We start from the raw sequence: 16,673 nt of genomic DNA, 5'->3' as shown, positions 1-16,673 counted from the left end.
AAATTTAGAAATGTCTTTTTGCCACCTCCCAAAACACTCCATTTTGTCCACAATCTGTAAGGTTTGAAATAAAAACAGCATCCTTGGCAATACATTCATTTTTATAGCAGCAATTCGACCCAGCAAGGAAAGTTTCAGTCTTGACCAACTTTCTAAATCTCTCTTAATTTCTATCCAACACTTTTCATAGTTGTCCTTAAATAAATTCAAAATTTTTGCTGTTATGTTCACCCCTAGGTATTTTACTGTTTTAACCACGTTTAACTCTGTCTCTTTCTGAAACCTTTCTGACTCTGAAACTGTCAAGTTCTTTTCCAATACCTTAGTTTTTTGTTTGTTTAATTTGAAACCCGCCACCCGACCAAAGTCTTGAATCAATTGTAATGCCCTTTTCGTGCTAGATTCTGGCTCCTGTAAGGTCAAAACTAGGTCATCTGCGAAAGCCTTAAGTTTGTACTGTTTCGCTCCGACCTGAATTCCTTCAACCAACTGGTCCCCTCTAATCATGTTCAAGAGCACCTCCAGGACCGAAATGAATAACAGAGGGGAAATAGGGCAACCTTGTCGTGTTCCTTTTTCAATCTTAAATTCTTCTGTCACCACATTGTTAACTATTAATTTAGCCTTTTGTTCTGAATAGATTGCATCTATCCCATTTTCAAATCCCCGTCCCACTCCCATCCCTTCCAAATTTTTCTTCATAAATTTCCATGAAATATTGTCAAAGGCCTTCTCCGCATCTATAAATATTAACACTGCTCTTGTATTAATATTTGTTTGCAAAAGTTCCAAAATATCAATAATATTCCTTGTGTTAGCAAACAAATGTCTTCCTGGGAGAAAGCCTGCCTGATCTCCATGAATCACTTCACTTAAAACTTTTTAAAATCTATTTGCTAAAATGTCTGCAAAAATTTTGTAATCCACATTTAAAAGGGAAATGGGGCGGTAGTTCTTAAGTTGTGTCTTTTCCAGTTCTGATTTGGGTATCAATGTGATGAAAGCTTCTTTCCACGTTTCCGGTGCTTTCTTTCCCTCCAAAATCTCGTTGCAAACCTCCATTAATGGATGTATCAAGTAGTCTTTCAGTACCTTATAATATTTGGAGGTAAGCCCATCTGGTCCTGGAGACTTGCCCAATTGCATATTCTGAATGGCAACTTCAATCTCTAGACGTGATATTTTACAATTCAGGATTGATCTATTTTCTTGAGACAATCTTGGTAGTCCATTTTTTATCTAAAATTGTTCTATCTCAGCCTCATTTTGCGGCCCTTGAGTGTATAGTTGTTTAAAATATCTCTGGAAGCACTTCCTTATCTCCACAGGGTTCTGAACATTTCTTCCTTCAATCTCTAGGTTGGTGATTGTGTTTAATTTTTGTCTCTTTTTCAACTGCCATGCTAGCAGTTTTCCACATTTATTTGCCGAATCAAATGATCTTTGTTTCATTAACTTAACTTTCCACTCCACCTCCTGATTTATCAATTTGGAGTATTGTGCTTGATAGAATTTAATTTCCTTCAAAATCTCTTTTGACTTCGGTTTCGATCTTAGCTTCTTCTCACAATCTTTAATTTTCTCCAAAATCTTATCTTTTTTCTCATTTCGTGCTCTTTTCTTTATGGTGTTCTGTTGTATCAGAAACCCCCTCATGACCGCTTTACTTGCGTCCCAGACAGTTCTTTTTTCCACCGTCGTGTTCAAATTTATCTCGAAATCGTCCTTCAAAGCTTTTTGGGCCTTTTTGGTAATCTCCTGGTCTCTAAACAAATTGTCATTCATCTTCCATCTGAAGGAGCCGGTTGGAATTAGTCTCATATCCATCTTTACGGCGTTATGGTCGGAGCAGGTCTTTGGGCAGATTTCCACTTTTTTTGTCTTGGGTGCCAGACCTCTAGATATCCATATTTGGTCGATTCTTGTCCATGTCAGTTGGGCTTCAGAAAAGAATGTTCCTTCTCTTCCCAGGGGGTTCTTTGTTCTCCAAATGTCAATCAAGTCCATAATGTCAGTCAATTCAAAAAATGTTTTAGGTAGTCTGCCATCTTTTGTCACATTTTGGCTATATGACTTATCCATGTTGGTTGATGGCACCCCATTCATATCTCCCATCAAAATGATGTTGTCATAGTTCAGATAGTTACTCTTAAGGAAGGGATTTAAAATGTCTCCTGCATTATTACCTCATGCTTGGACCTCATGAATTAAAACTATATACAAGTAGAAAGTAATTCAGTCCTGTAGTTATGTATACTATATCCTCAAATAAAATAAAAAGAAGTGGGGGGAGATGGAAAAAGGGAAATGAACTCATGTTCTCAGCCAACTTCTCATTTCCCCCAACTTAATTGTGAACTGAAAGAGTTTTGTCTCTTTGGGGACAACATCAACATTGTTTCTAACTGCCACTTGAAAAGAAGAGATATGGGGAACAGAATGGTTAAAACAAGATTGCATTATAAGCCCAGTTTTACATTGATTAGCATTTCTATCCCAAGTTTCTTTTCTACAGTACAGTCTGACTATTTTTGCTGTTGGAATTTAGTTGGTTTGGGAATGTTCTCCAAAAGTTTATTGTATAAAAACATTTAAGCTTAAAAATGTACACTATAAAGATGCTTTGTTTGGCATGAAAGTGTTTTATGACATCCGTTAGGAAGATACGTGACCCCTCTGAGCCACAGTTAGCAGTATCATAGCTACACTGTTCTGTGCTTCCCTTATACAGTGGATGCCAACACATAACGTAAGGTCAGAATTCCTTATGCTCCCAAATTTTCTCAAGGCCACAAGAGCAGTGCAAAGAAATCTCTTTTGTGTGATTTAATGAAGCACCTTGCAGTAAAACTGCTCGGACTCATCAACTCACCATCTCCCTATAACATTCTGAATGCTTCCACAACATTTTGAAAACTGCTAGCACATCCTACCTTGCAGCTAAACGGTTTCACATACTTGTCACGTCTAATAGGACAACTTTGTCGTAATTGCAGCTTTTCTCCAAATCCTTTCCAATTTGGCCATCTCCTTAAACTGGGGCTGCGGTCTAAGGATACTATATGTAGTTATGCTCCCTTCTACTAATTACTTGAATTTTATTACTATGGTAAGTAACTTCAGAAATGAACTCCAACCAAGATGGAGTTTCATTTATAGACATTTCTGCTGTAGTTTCATCATTGGCTGCTCCTTTACATATGACTGATGGAATTTCTATTTGTTTTAAAACCTGCTAAGCTGTTGTTCTTCTGTGTAATTTACTACTGTACAGGTTTTTGTGTTTTTAAGTTGCTTCAGGAACCCTTGCCTAAGAGCTATGTTATAAATCTGAGGAATAGATAAAAATAGTCCGAGATTTGGAAAGAGAGTGTTGTTGCTTGACCTCATGGTCTTAGTATTATGGAGCTATAGTATCAGGCGCATTTGTCCATGGATAATTTTGTTCTGTTGCTTTTCAAAGGAGGATAAATGTGAGGTGTTGCCATTTAAAACCATTGTATTATATCACATTTCCATGCAAACCTTAGCTGAATGTCTGTGTGAGTGTCTGAGAGAGCATGAGACAGGAAGCCTCAGTACTGTTGGAGGTTTAGTTTCACTTCTGAAATTATGGCTGTTCCGTACTGATGCTCAAAGAGCACAGATGTGATGATGGATTCTCTGTATATAGACTGTAAAATAAAGCAGTTTAGAGCTACTGATTGATTCTTTATTCTGCTATGATATGCCAGAAGACAAGTGTGCTCCTCTCAGGAGGGAGGGGTCGCTTATCACCAGTCTCTCTGGACTGAAGGAGATTTAGAGCCAGAGAGGACCACCAGAGAGACGCCCTGGTGTCTTGGGAAGTTGGCGACCTTCCTGGGCATGTTTCCAACAGAGTTTACATATGCATATCAATCAGGAACCCTGAGGACCAGGAATCTCAATGAAACACAGGACGCATGCAGACATTTAACTGACTTTCCATTTGTCCCCCTCAGTGGTCATTCACCATGGTTGTGCCATCTGAAAATGGCCATGGCCAAGAGCCATACTCAACTGGTACAAAAATAGTTCTGTGGGCATTAACATCTGCTCAATTAAAAAAGATGCTCATACATTACCGAATAAGAGCGTCCTGCGTATGAGATTCAACACAAACAGTATTCTTACCTAGAAAAATGGCAGTAGAGGGAATGATCAGTTCCACACTCTCAAAACCCTTCCAAAACAATGTGTTCATGATATCTTGCCAACCGGGAAACACTCCCTTCCACCCACCCAACTGTACTCAAAAAATGTGAGTGACACAAGAGCCGAAGACTGAGAGTAAAAGGAAAGCACAACTAAAGGAAATTTAGGCACAAACTAAAGGAAATTAATTAAGGCAGTGAAACTTGTCTTAAGCACCCACCCCAGAGACCATTAAATTAAAGCTAATTTAGGTGTTTAGAAAAAAAAAACCCATAAATGTTTAGGGGGGAAACCCCACATGGGATTCATAAAGCCACTTATGTTCGGGCCTATCTTCTGAAAACCAGCACTCTAAATTCTGAGTTGACAGCATAATGGGTTGGAGGTGGTATTTGTTTTCTGGCACGCTTATGTAAAATATTCAAGCAAAGACACATGAGAGTTTGTTAGCACTTAAATAAATAAATCTTATATTCCATTCTACTACCTGCATCTTTTGCCTAAGATATTGCTTATATTTTATGATGAGCCAGTCAATGCTATTTTATAACGCTTAAAAATTACTCAACATTGTGCTCAATTTTAAAGTATTATTTTTATTCTCATTTATTTCATAGCAAAACAAATTAGACAGGGAAAGGAGTAAGAAGCAGGAAAATATAATTTTTTATCTTCTCTCAAGAAAATATTATTTTATTTCTATATTTTTATGTTTTATCATAAAAGGTTCAGAACAAGCAAATTTAGCAGGTGATTGAATGAGAAGCCAGGGGACACAGAACCACACCCCTTATGGATGAGTAGTGATGGGTTGTAAAGTAGGAAGAAGTGAGTAGGAATAAACAATTTTCTAGTTTAAAGTTTCAGAAAGAGAAAAAAATATAATGGTCATAGCAGAAAGTTCATTGAAGAAAACAAATTTGATGTCAGGAATCAGTATGAAAGTTTAAGAGATTGGAACATTCTAGGATTTTTTTTTGGGGGGGGGAGGAAGAGAATTAATGGGAAGCTGTAAACTTATAAACAGAGTGGAGAGAGTAAACAGAGTTTTCTGCATCTTAGAATACCGAAACTTCAAAAGAAAGCATTTCTCCACTTGAAATGTAATTAAGTAATGGAATTGCTTTAGACTAGCTGACATGGTTTTAAAAGAGGTTTGGACAAATTAATAAAATGTTCTTATTTTAGTCTATGACAGCTTTAAGAGAATTTTATGAAATATACCTCTGGATGAAGCAAACATCTTGCTTTGTTGCTAAATTTCTGGGTGGGTAGAGGCGGGGGGGGGGGAGGGGAGAGATTCTGACTAATCACTGATGGAGGCAAGTGTAATAGACTAGATAAACCATTTTTCCCACTGGATCACGCCAAACTTAAAATCCATAAGGTTCTGAACATTGTCACCAATTCTACCTAGCACATTTTAAACAAAAAGTGCATGCCAAATTACTCTATCTCTTGCTGATAAAGCTTGTACACCTTTCAGCTTCCAGTGTCAAGAAAATATGAATCACTCATCTAAGCTAACAAGGTTCCCATCATGTCACACTGCAATGACTTGTACTTCTTGAATCAGACAAGATGATACAAGCATTCCTTAGTTCTGTTGCTCAGTTCTTGTCCTTCTTAGAATCTCCCCTTAGTATAGGTTTCATAACCAGAATGCCTTGTTACAATTAAAATTGCGTAACTAGCATTGGAAAACAGTGTAATCGGTAAGGGGGCTAAAAGGGTATATTTTAAAACTTCACCAGTAGCTTGCAAGTACAGGTCATCATCGCTGCAAAAAGCAAATAATTTCATATCCATATTCTGTCTGATCTTACTAGAACTACAATAGTAATTTATGCAGCTTCTTTCAAAGTGCTTGAAAGCTTATTTTACTTAAAACATACAAGTTATGAGGTACATTATGGCAGAGAAACACAGAGAAAGAGAGAGAGAAAGGCTTGCTCAATGCTACTCATGAGAACTTCATGACTAAGCAGGGAACTGAGACTGGACTGAGTCACATTCACACCCAGCACTCTACGGTTGCATAGAATCTGGCAGATTTTCAGTCCTCAATATCTAACAACAACAAATTTTATATTACATCGTCTGATGCTTGATATAGTGACATCTGAGAGTCTGAGAGAAAACGCCTTTTCAATGTTCACCCTTTTCCTTCTGCAGAAGGATACTGCAAGAATATTTTCCAACCCTGCAGAAGTTAGGTATGCTAACAGTGCAGGAGGATTACACACAGACACACAGACACAGACACACCTGACAGCTTAATGCAGACTAATGGAGGGAGGGTATTGCAATATATGGCCTAGACTCTGTGATGAGGTCTTCAAACTATTGTCATTAGGGCATGGATCCAAAAAAACACATCTAAAGGACTGTACATGTAGCCACAGCTTTGCTTGTTTGCTTGCTTTTTCACTGTAACTGTTCATACTGCTGATGAGACAATCATTTAAAAACAGAAAAACAGCATCCGGTCTCTTTGGCAGTGCAAACCACAGCAGGAAAAAAGCAGGCAAAGGTCTGGCTCTCTATGTGGTCCTCTCCACTATGCATGGATCCATTCTGTGGATCCCAGCAAAGTTCATGAGGATTTAAAAAGGAAACTGATAAAAAGCGAGAACAAAAAACCCAAGAACCTGAGATTGCTCCAGAGCTGTTTGAACTACTGATGCCTTTCTAGCTCATAGCATGGTTCACTTATCAGCACTAAATATGTGTAATGCTTCATAAATATCAGGCTTGAAGCAAAACTACTTCTAATCAGATCTGGCATAAAAAGGGGGGAAAATAGGGTGAGGTAAGTGTGATCATACCCTGCAGAAGAATAGTGGATGGCAGAGCTTCAGCACATTACTTAGACACTAAACAGTAGAGAGCTAGAGATAATTCTCAGGTAAACTTTCCATGAGCCACTACGTCATCCTTCCCTAACCTCCCAGCATTAATCATGTCAGTAGTAAACCTGATGCAACCAAGCAAGAATGTCTGATTTACAGGGAGGCAGGGCAATGCTAAGGGAACAAACACATTGGCATGTCAAGAAAGGAAACACCAACTCAAGCTTAATTTCAGCTCTGTAACTCGCCCCAGAAGAAAACAAACATTTTCTATTTTCTCTTCCCACCCACCCCCACTCCAGCAAGGTGTTTGCTAAGAGATTTACCAAGTGAGAATAGTCTCTTATGATTTTTTCCCCCTGGAGTCTGGACATCACAACCATGAATAAAATTATGTTGTGGGAAGAGACATGCACGTATCTCTTCCCAAATTCAACTGAGGTTGCCAAGTTGCTCCCAAAACTTTGTAGCTATGTTTCTATAAGCCTTCCCTGTCGTGGCAAAACTTAATAACATTAGTAATTTACTGAAAGTCTTGAAACACACAAAATGTCAACAGAAAAAAGACAAAATGGTAAACTTAAAGCTTGGCTGAAAATGAAAACACCAACCCTACACCTGATTCCAACACCCACCCATCCCAATTTTCTAATCCAAAACTATGAAATAACAGGGGCTCAGACCACCACCCTTACACACTGTGGCAAGAGAGGAGTGAACTGTGTTTATGTACCGATTCACTATATGGCAGCAGATATTTAAGCTGCATTTGCACTTGGACTTCCTGCAAAAAAAAACCACATGTAAAATGTGAAGATAGCTTCCCTTTATATTTTACATGTTGGTGTAAACATGGCAAATGTTTAGACTCCTTTTTAATATATTGGCCTTTTGGCAAAGGCATTGATATTCAGAGGAAGAATTTGCTGCTTTTGCAGTTGAACAAGGGCTAAACTCACTCACATCCTGGCCATTTTAACCAAGTTTAACTAAGAAAAGACAAGACATCACTTGCAAAGTGGCTAAAGCAAACAGACTTTTCCCACTGTACCTATCTTAAGTTCAAGAGCCTGAAAGTGATGCATTATGAGAAAACACTGGGTACGCGTGTGTGTTGAGGACAGGGCATTTCTGTCATTTCAATATGTTCAATGTGCTCCTTTTTTATCATGTCACTCAGTGGGTTTTTTTTTTAACCATGAGAGCAACACCCATTGCATTAGTAATATGAATGACAGTTAGTCACTTGGGAGCAACTCAGTTGTTGTGTCTGTGGTGTAAGACTCGTGCATTTAATCCTCAGATATATGTGACCCAAAATTACAGCACAAGTCTCCCTAGTGAAGTGCCTAGCAAAAATCCCCTTAGTGGGGGAGGCATTAACAAAGCATTAGTTTGAGTCACAAACACACTACCATTTCCCTTTGCATCATAGCCTTTGTCCACATGGTGAGAAGCACTGACAGTTTCACAAGAGGGGTATTCAAGGACATGTAGGGTTTTGAATCCATGCCTTCAGCATGAAAAATCATGCTACCAAACTGCTAAGATATTGGCATCCATCACTGGGTGCATTTTAGAATTTCATAAATTGACATTATTGGAGAATATAATTGCTGAAACAGAAGCAACCATTTTTATCTCTGCTGCACATGAAGAAATGAAGGTCACATCTGAAATGCAAAAGCCCATAGGTATCAGGATGATGGGAAGGGAAGATAATTTCAGTCGAGAAAAGGAAAGGATGCAGGTTTCAATGGATGATAGAGGAGGATGTGTTCAGGAAAGAGGCAGGGAGAACTGACAATATTTATTTAATTTGGCTTGCCTGCTGGGTGAAGATGAGTAGAAGGCAAGAAGAAGGAAAGTAGAAGGCAGTGGATGATGCACAACAATATCTACTACTCTTTAAGTCAAGCTTCCTCGGCCCTTCAGATGTTTTGAGACTACAATTTACATCATCCCTGACCACTAGTCCTGCTAGCTAGGGATCATGGGAGTTGTAGGCCAAAAACATATGGAGGGCCGAGTTTGAGGAAGGCTGCTTTAAGTATTGGGATCAGTGGGAATACTGAACCAATTTGGATGGCTAAAAACACCAGGGCCTTCCTTATCCCAAGACTTGGAAAATACTGTAAACTGCAACAGAATTCTTTTCATTAAATAAATTATTATTATTAATAAAATAATAATAAATAATAATTTTATTATTTATACCCCACCCATCTGGTATAGTGGACACAACTATAGCAAACAAATGCCCAAGTATGATAGCGAAGCAAAACCCATGACAACTACATCACATGATAGGACAAAGAAGTCTTGAGAGTCTATTCAGGTGGACAAACTAACCTGAGATTAACATTCTCAGCCTGGAGTGGCTTGGCCATTGGCATCATCCTGCCAAGGAATAAGGAGGATTTCAGCACACATCAGGTGCAACTGTATGCCCAAATAGTCCATCTGGATCCCCCCACTCAGGAACTAGTACCACGGTCATATTCACAGTGTGTTACATATTACTACAGTGGTACCTCTGGTTACGAACTTATTTCGTTCTGGAGGTCCGTTCTTAACCTGAAACTGTTCTTAACCTGAGGTACCACTTTAGCTAATGGGGCCTCCCACTGGCGCCGCAAGATTTCTGTTCTCATCCTGGGGCAAAGTTCTTAACCCAAGGTACTACTTCCGGGTTAGCGGAGTCTGTAACCTGAAGTGTTTGTAACCCGAGTTACAAACTGTACTCCGCTTTCAGTTGGTACTTGCTTCTACTGCAACTGGCCAAAGCTCATGCACACTTTTATAAGTCTCCAGCAGTGCTTTTTCCTAGAAAAACAAGTGTTGGTACTCATCATGAAGGTCCTACAGTAAGTGCCACACTTTTTAACAACAACAAAAAGAGGCATCTGCGTAAAACCCCCCCCCCGGGTTCCCCCTGGAAAAAAGCACTGGTCTGCAGTATACTATCAATACAATCTGCAGTAAGGCAAAGATCTGTAAGAGGTGGAAAGAAAATTCCACCTAAACATTAGGAAGAACTTCCTGACAGTAAGAGCTGTTCGACAGTGGAATTTGCTGCCAATGAGTGTGGTGGAGGTCTTTAAGCAGAGACTTGACAACCATATGTCAGGAGTGCTCTGATGGTGTTTCCTGCTTGGCAGGGGGTTGGACTCAATGGCCCTTGTGGTCTCTTCCAACTCTATGATTCTATGATTCTAGGTAGTTTAATACTATCAAGCAGGTTTATGATACAGTCAGAAATGCAGACTTTTTGAGCCTCTGCCTTTTGTTATTAAACAGGTTGGGGCAGAGGAAGCCACCACATAACATCCCCAGGCTTCTTCTTCTTCTGCATTTATGGTCCTCTGCCAATGCCATGTGGTGCCTCACTCAAGCGCTAGCTATTCCAGTCGCTTACCTCTGAGACAGACAATTGCCTTTCACTAAGCTACCTTTCGCTAAGAAGTGTTTACATACATATTTTTGCTGCAGAGAACTTTTATTTTGCAAACGAGACTTGTGTCACAAGAACAGTTCCTGTAAATAAATATCTCTGGTGGGTTCCAAACGGCTTTCGGTAATAATTAAAAGAGCTGCATATTTCCCCCTTTGAATGAACGTGCTAGAGGGAAGTGAAGAAGAAAGATTATGAGTGGAAAAATTCTTAAATTTAAAACAAATAATACAGTATTTTATAGCTGAATGGAGCAGACAATTGCCATATGGCAAGCATCTGTTGGTGTCTACACCTCAAAGCTTTTTTAAAAAATAATAATAAAAAAAACCTAGACAGACTTTTTATTTTAAGTGGCAAAGTGTTGGATCAGTGTATGGTGAGACAGCATGCAAGAGAACTGTACAACAGTTAGTCTAAAAAAGAAAAGAAAAGAGGGTATCAGTAGTCAAGAGAGTGACCTCTATCAGTGACTTAAAAAGAGGCAGTTCACTACATCAAAAATGTACTAAGATGTCACAACTCAACTGTAGCTTTCTGAAAAGGAAAAAAAAATCCTCTGAAAACCCAGCCTCCTAAAAGTTCACTAAAGAGTTATCCAGAATACATGAGCTAATGCAGACTAACTGGTGCCTTCTCCTCCTGCTCTGTCATTATCTATCAGTAATAGATGGTTTAATCCTAAAAATATATGATGCGGTTTTCACTCTGGGTACTAGCTTCCAGATGGAGGGGGTAAAATGCAGAATGTCACTGAGCTTGAAAAAGCTCTCCATGTGCATTAAATAAATTAGTGGCTCCCTGAGAGATAAGAAAAGTTAATTCTCACAAATTCTTTCCCATACAAGTCAGATTTTAAAACTTTTTCTAAACTCTGTGTTGCATGTGTCGGCACCTATATTAAACTAAGCACCTTTTGTAGCTTTTAATTTTTCCCTTCTCAGTCTCTAACATGTCAGGCAAAACCAGTTTATTACACAGGTGCAAAAGAACAGAGAATCACTTGCAGATTTAGACTTGTTACATGAAGGGTTCATGTTTTTAAAAAATCACTGTTTTTTTTTATACACACACACACACACACACACACACACACACACACACAGATATTTTCTGTTTATTTTAAAGGTATGCGTTGTTGGTGTGTTTGAGTGTGTTTTTGTCAGACCTGTTGCTGATTACAAAGAATTCATAGCATGTTACGTAAAGCAAACTATTAGAATTACGTTATTTTAAAGACCTGCGACTGATTTTAAGTACAGTGGTACCTCGGGTTAAGTACTTAATTCGTTCCGGAGGTCCGTTCTTAACCTGAAACTGTTCTTAACCTGAAGCACCACTTTAGCTAATGGGGCCTCCTGCTGCCGCCGGAGCACGATTTCTGTTCTCATCCTGAAGCAAAGTTCTTAACGTGAAGCACTATTTCTGGGTTAGCGGAGTCTGTAACCTGAAGAGTATGTAACCTGAAGCGTATGTAACCTGAGGTACCACTGTACATACTGAGCCAATCACAAATGACAACAGGTAGAATCTTCAAAAGCATTGCCATTACAAAGACCCCATGTTTTCAGCAAGTTAATAATAGTGTACGAAGCCCTAAACAACAAGGGATCCAAGAATCTAAGAGCACCTCTCCTGGTAACAACCACCTCAGACCATCATGCTACACAAATGTAATGAAAACACACACACACACACACACACACACACACACACACACACTACAGTTAGGCATCAGTGAATAAAATTGCCATTGCTGCCAATGGGAGGGGCATGTCTAACCAAAATACAGTACTGTGATTGTGGTGGGAAGGGTTAACATCCCCCCGCCATAAGTGATCTTCCCATAGACATTTGGTTGGCCATTGTGGGAACAGGGTGTTGGGACTAGATGGACTTTGGCATTTTGTTCTCTCTGCACATTGACTTTCCAAATAAAATCAACCCCATGCCTGCCATTAAATGCAGATTAGTATGCAGAACTAGGTTTATGCATGAAAAATGACTATAGTATAATGTTCTAGGTGGAAACGCACTCTAAGACATCAGGTTATCTAAAAGAACACCTCTCCTCAGAGAGATGCCTGCCCATTTTAATAATAAAAGACAGCCCCTTCTGTTTGTGCCATGTCCTATGGAAATCCATCTCACAGCCACTAAGAGGAGGGCCTCCTCTGCAGTGGCTCCATCTTTGTGGAATTGTCTCCCCCTCAGAGAGCTAGTGGGCACCAACTACTTCTGTGATTTTCCAGCTACTGAAAACCTACATATCTGTCCAGGTATCCCTAGGTCCCTGATGTCTAACTAGCAGATTTTATCTGTTCCTGAATGAGGTGGCTCTATATTTTATTATATTTTACTGCATTTTATTCTACTGTGAATTGCCTTGGCCTTATTTTTAGTTTTATATATATATATATGTGTGCACAGTGACACATGCATTTGGAAACTTAAGATTCCCCTCCATTAATTGTTGTTATGTCGTTTAGTCGTGTCCGACTCTTCGTGACCCCATGGACCAGAGCATGCCAGGCACTCCTGTCTCCCCTCCATTAATATACCACCATAAATAATAATGCTGCCAGGGCTATAATAAAAACTAGTTTGTGGGACATTGAACGCCAGGAACTAACAGCAGCAGCAGAGAAAACATGTTCCCCTCTTAACTTTCAACTTTCTTGGGCACAATGAAATAAACCACAGTTATCTAGAATTTTTGCTTAATCCTCAAGAAAGAAGGGCATTTTCGCTGGCTAGGTTTAATTCAAGTCCTTCAAACCTCCTATGGGGAAGGTTCTCGGGAATGGTGGAAGGAGAAAGAATTGGCCCATGTGAAGACCATCAGGTGGAAACTCTTGCACATATGGTTCTTAAATGTAAACTACAGTGGTACCTTGGGTTACATATGCTTCAGGTTACATACGCTTCAGGTTACAGACTCCGCTAACCCATAAATAGTACCTTGGGTTAAGAACTTTGCTTCAGGATGAGAACAGAAATCGTGCTCCGGCGGCGCGTTGGCAGCTGGAGGCCCCATTAGCTAAAGTGGTGCTTCAGGTTAAGAACAGTTTCAGGTTAAGAACGGACCTCCAGAACGAATTAAGTACTTAACCCGAGGTACCACTGTATATGTTGATCTCCACCAGCAGTTCCTAGATCAACTCTGCATCCCCAATTGGAAACCAGAATTAGAGGTCATACATTTTCTATTATTGGGGAATAATCAGGAGCTCACCAAGTTAGTGGCTAAATATCTTTATCTGGTTTTTTGTCGTCAAAACACACTGCAGACGTCTGCTCTCCCTGGAGACCTAGAGATGTAATGTTAGACTGCTTTGCCTCTTTCATTTGACAAATGTTTTGTGTCACAGGGAAGGTGTGAATTCTGTATTGATTTGCTATGGATATTTATATGTGATGCCAATAAAAGGTTTGATGATGATGATGATGGTGATAAATAATAATGATCTACTGAAGGGGTTTTTTGGGGGAGGAGGGAATCAGAGGAATAAAGAAAAATCAAGCCTTACTCCTTAACTATTCCTACACAAGCAGAAAAGACTGTTTCATCAACAAATTTTCCTGTTTTAATGCCAAATTGCCAATGTGGAAACTAATTTTGCTGGAGACAGCAATCTAACCAAGTTCTATGTAAATGGTTGATACTTTAGTACACAGCATATATCACAAAGACATGGCATTTACCATTTTGTATACTAAAATAATGAAGACCATTCTTTTGGACAGGAATGCTGCTGTTGTAAATACATTTTTGTGGCAATTTAATTGTAAGTGAAGTTCAATTAACTTCAGTCTTGTAATAAGTGGCCCTTTGGGAGGGCATGTTTCTGACATCTTTGCATGCAACATATACATTACGAGTCCCGTTCCTCTTTTTTTTTTTGCAATCTCTTTTGGATAGTATTAGGATTATATGTCATAAATGAGGTCATCCAGACTTGTACAGATAGTTTACACCAGCTGTTAAGCATTTCTTTAAAACACTATTAACTCTTTGTTACTTCTGACAGTGCAACAGCTATCTCAAATGCAAACAGGATATTCCATACATATGGCAATTTCTGGCTATGAAGTATTACCGTATTTTTCGCTCTATAACACGCACCTGACCATAACACGCACGTAGTTTTTAGAGGAGGAAAACAAGAAAAAAATATTCTAAACGAAACAGTGGATGTATGATTTTTGTGGTTCATGCTGTGGCCACAGACATGTGATCTGACGGTGAGTTTGGGGTAGCCCAATGCAAAAATCCTGAGGATCCATGTGGATCCATGCTTTGTAACCACGTTTTTGCGCCATTGCGGCCCCATGAAACAGTGGGTGCGTGTGTGTTTTTTGGTGCAGGCTGTAGCCATGGACATGCTATGTGATCTGATGGTGAATTTGGGGTGACCTAGTGCAAAAATCCTGAGGATCCATGTGGATCCGTGCTTTGTAACCACGTTTTAAGTGGGGAGGGAAGGAAAATAACTCAAGGGACAAGGAGCACGCGTGGGGGGTGTGGAGAAGGATGCTGCTGATAATGCAGGAGAGGCTCCTCTCCGGCTTTGCTCCTTTAGAACAAGCAGGCTCTGCGTCTCTCCCTCCTCCCCGGCAAGGAAACCATGATAGTAACCACTCTGAGACAAATCAAGAAAAATTGCGACCAACACTCTCCCCCAACAAGCGCAGTGAGGTCAAAACACACACACACACACACACACACAGAGAGAGAGAGAGAGAGAGAGAGAGAGAACTGGCCCTAAAGTCGCAGGGCGCTGGAAGTCGCAGGGGCGCTGGGGGAGTGAACGGGAAGCAAGAGAAGGAGAAGGAGCCCTCACACACACAGAGACACACAGAGTGTCAATTCTAAAGTCGCAGGGGCGCAGGGAGAGTGAACGGGAAGCAGGAGGAGGAGAAGGAGCCCTCTCTCACACACACAGACACACAGAGTGTCAATTCTAAAGTCGGAGGGAGAGCGCAGGGAGAGTGAACGGGAAGCAGGAGGAGGAGAACGATAGCTCAAGCACACACACACACAGCCCCTACAGTGGCTAATCCAAAATCGGACAGCAAAAAACTGCAGGCAGGGACAGAGAGCACGGGGTTGTTTTAAAGCAGCCAACCCCGCTCTGCTTCTCTCCCTCCTCCCGGCTAGGCTGGCTGAAAAGCTTTGCTGCTACTTAGCAGCTCAGTGGGGAGGAGAGAGGAACATAGAGGACGGGGTTGTTTTAAAGCAGCCAAGCCCGCTCTGCTTCTCTCCCTCCTCCCCAGCTCGGCTCGCTGACAGGAGCCGCTTACACCCGCTTTGCTGTTTCAAAGCGAGCCACGCACTACTCACAACTGCAGCAGATTCCCCCGCCATCTGTAGGCATTTGCTCCATAACACGCACAGACATTTCCCCTTACTTTCTAGGAGGAAAAATCTGCGTGTTATGGAGCGAAATTTACGGTATTTAATGAATGAAAGAAAGAAAGAAAGAAAGAAAGAAAGAAAGAAAGAAAGAAAGAAAATACCCTGCCTTTTGGTTCTGTTTTAAAAGCAAAGATTCGGGACCTGCACTCTCTACTTAAGGGGTGGGGGTAACCTCTTCAGCCCGAGGTACACATTCCCTTCTGAACACTCTTCCCAAGAGGTCCCAGTGGTGAGCAAGGCAAGAGGTAAGAGTCTCACAAATTAAAAGATTAAAAGCTAGGGAGAGTCCATGGACAATAACTAATATGAAGCAAGAGGCCTTTCCTCCATTTTTAAATTCTGTTCTGGGTTTTTTGGTGTGTTTTTTTTCCATTCCCCTCTATTTTGAGGGGGAAAGGTTTATGCTGTTATAGCCTCCAAACTCAAAGCAGCTTTCTTCCAGTTTTGTAAAAGTCCTCTAACATGTTTAAATGCATGCATATTTATGACATCTGGAATCAAGTCCCACCTAGTTTTAAACTACAGAAGCTAAGATTATTTCACGCAACAGGAATTTACTTTTGTTAAGCCCTTTCTACCTTGTCAAATCAAGTCAATTTTGTGCATCCTTTTAATCTCTGCTCACTGGCAGCCTTGAGAAAAGCTCTATTGTGCTACAGGTGGTGTTGAAAGATAAGGAGCTAGAAAGCAGTTCCCAAATCGGCCTTTTGATAACCATGATGTTCAGCATACATCTTGCTTGACAATGCCAATGCCATAAAACCTTCAACAG

At 40.2% G+C, this 16,673-nt stretch overlaps 2 protein-coding genes across 2 annotated transcripts in view; one reads left to right on the top strand and one right to left on the bottom strand.

The window, feature by feature from the left end:
• The window catches only part of CMSS1 (cms1 ribosomal small subunit homolog), an 83,421-nt gene extending 79,267 nt beyond the window's left edge, over window positions 1–4,154 (bottom strand). The window contains exon 1 of the mRNA XM_083737418.1: window positions 4,107–4,154. The gene's annotated coding sequence lies outside the window, so the exon portion shown is untranslated. The remainder of the gene's footprint in view (window positions 1–4,106) is intronic.
• FILIP1L (filamin A interacting protein 1 like) overlaps window positions 1–16,673 on the top strand; it is a 155,932-nt gene that overhangs the window by 59,892 nt on the left and 79,367 nt on the right. The gene's annotated exons all lie outside the window — the stretch shown is intronic.

This window comes from Podarcis gaigeae (genome assembly GCF_964106915.1).
Source record: "Podarcis gaigeae genome assembly, chromosome: 4".
Taxonomy (NCBI): Eukaryota; Metazoa; Chordata; class Lepidosauria; order Squamata; family Lacertidae; genus Podarcis; species Podarcis gaigeae.
The sequence above is the reverse complement of the archived record's forward strand: the minus strand, read 5'-3'. Positions and strand labels throughout refer to the sequence as shown.